Here is a 2,773-nt window from a genome sequence, read left to right on the forward strand (position 1 = left end):
CCTGCAGCAATGCGATGTGATCGCGTTGCTGTGAGGGTCTCCCTACCTCGCTCCCTGTAGCAGGCCCAGATCCAAGATGGCCGCGGCATCCGGGTCCTGCAGGGAGGGAGGTGGCTTCACAGAGCCTGCTCAGAGCAGGCACTGTGAAGCCTGCAGTGCTCTGAGACAGATCGGTGATCTGACAGAGTGCTGTGCAAACTGTCAGATCACCGATCTGTGATGTCCCCCCCTGGGACAAAGTAAAAAAGTTTAAAAAATTTTTTCCAAATGTGTAAAAAAAAAATTTTTTTTAAAAATCCTAAATAATGAAAAAAAATATATTATTCCCATAAATACATTTCTTTATCTAAATAAAAAAAAAAAAAACAATAAAAGTACACATATTTAGTATCGCCGCGTCCGTAATGGCCCGACCTATAAAACTGGCCCACTAGTTAACCCCTTCAGTAAACACCGTAAGAAAAAAAAAAACAGGCAAAAAACAACGCTTTACTATCATACCGCTGAACAAAAAGTGGAATAACATGCGATCAAAAAGACAGATATATATATCCATGGTACCGCTGAAAACGTCATCTTGTCCCACAAAAAACGAGCTGCCATACAGCATCATCAGCAAAAAAATAAAAAAGTTATAGTCCTGAGAATAAAGCGATGCCAAAATAATTATTTTTTCTATAAAATAGTTTTTATCGTATAAAAGCGCCAAAACATAAAAAAAGATATACATGAGGTGTCGCTGTAATCGTACTGACCCGAAGAATAAAACTGCTTTATCAATTTTACCAAACGCAGAACGGTATAAACGCCTCCCCCAAAAGAAATTCATGAATAGTTGGTTTTTGGTCATTCTGCCTCACAAAAATCGGAATAAAAAGCGATCAAAAAATGTCACATGCCCGAAAATGATAACAATAAAAACATCAACTTGTCCCGCAAAAAACAAGACCTCACATGACTCTGTGGACCAAAATATGGAAAAATGATAGCTCTCAAAATGTGGTAATGCAAAAAATATTTTTTGCAATAAAAAGCATCTTTCAGTGTGTGACGGCTGCCAATCATAAAAATCCGCTAAAAAACCTGCTATAAAAGTAAATCAAACCCCCCCTTCATCACCCCCTTAGTTAGGGAAAAATTTCAAAAATGTATTTATTTCCATTTTCCCATTAGGGCTTAGGGTTAGGGTTAGGGCTAGAGTTAGGGTTAGGGCTAGAGTTAGGGTTAGGGCTAGGGTTAGGGTTAGGGCTAGGGTTAGAGCTAGGGCTAAGGCTAGGGTTAGGGTTAGGGCTAGGGTTAGGGTTAGGGTTAGGGCTAGGGTTAGGGTTAGGGTTGGGGCTAGGGTTAAGGCTACAGTTAGCGTTGGGGCTAAAGTTAGGGTTAGGGTTGGGACTAAAGTTACGGTTAGGGTTTAGATTACATTTACAGTTGGGAATAGGGTTGGGATTAGGGTTAGGGGTGTGTCAGGGTTAGAGGTGTGGTTAGGGTTACTGTTGGGATTAGGGTTAGGGGTGTACTTGGATTAGGGTTTCAGTTATAATTGGGGGGTTTCCACTGTTTAGGCACATCAGAGGCTCTCCAAACGCGACATGGTGTCCGATCTCAATTCCAGCGAATTCTGCGTTGAAAAAGTAAAACAGTGCTCCTTCCCTTCCGAGCTCTCCCGTGTGCCCAAACAGAGGTTTACCCCAACATATTGGGTATCAGCGTACTCAGGACAAATAGGACAACAAGTTTTGGGGTCCAATTTCTCCTGTTACCCTTGGAAAAATACAAAACTGGGGGCTAAAATATAATTTTTGTGGGAAAAAAAAAGATTTTTTATTTTCACGGCTCTGCGTTATAAACTTTAGTGAAACACATGGGGGTTCAAAGTTCTCACAACACATCTAGATAAGTTCCTTGGGGGCTCTAGTTTCCAATATGGGGTCACTTGTGGGGGGTTTCTACTGTTTAGGTACATTAGGGGCTCTGCAAACGCAATGTGACGACTGCAGACCATTCCATCTAAATCTGCATTCCAAATGGCACTCCTTCCCTTCCGAGCCTTCCCATGCACCCAAACTGTGGTTCCCCCCACATATGGGGTATCAGCGTACTCAGGACAAATTGGACAACAAATTTTGGGGTCCAATTTCTCCTGTTACCCTCGGGAAAATACAAAACTGGGGGCTAAAAAAATAATTTTTGTGGGAAAAATTTTTTGTTTTATTTTTACGGCTCTGCATTATAAACTTCTGTGAAGCCCTTGGTAGGTCAAAGTGCTCAAATCACATCTAGATAAGTTCCTTAGAGGGTCTACTTTCCAAAATGGCGTCATTTGTGGGGGGTTTCAATGTTTAGGCACATCAGTGGCTCTCCAAACGCAACATGGCGTCCCTTCTCAATTCCTGTCAATTTTGCATTAAAAAGTCAAACGGCGCTACTTCCCTTCCGAGCTCTCCCATGCGCCCAAACAGTGGTTTACCCCCACATATGGGGTATCAGCGTACTCAGGACAAATTGTACAACAACTTTTGGGGTCCAATTTCTTCTCTTACCCTTGGGAAAATAAAAAATTGGGGGTGAAAATATAATTTTTGTGAAAAAATATGATTTTTTTATTTTTACGGTTCTGCATTATAAACTTCTGTGAAGCACTTGGTGGGTCAAAGTGCTCACCACACCTCTAGATAAGTTCCTTAGGGGGTCTACTTTCCAAAATGGTGTCACTTGGGGGTTTCAATGTTTAGGCACATCAGGGGCTCTCCAAACGCAACATGGTGTCCCATTT

The sequence above is a fragment of the Ranitomeya imitator genome, chromosome 5, assembly GCF_032444005.1.
Source record: "Ranitomeya imitator isolate aRanImi1 chromosome 5, aRanImi1.pri, whole genome shotgun sequence".
Taxonomy (NCBI): Eukaryota; Metazoa; Chordata; class Amphibia; order Anura; family Dendrobatidae; genus Ranitomeya; species Ranitomeya imitator.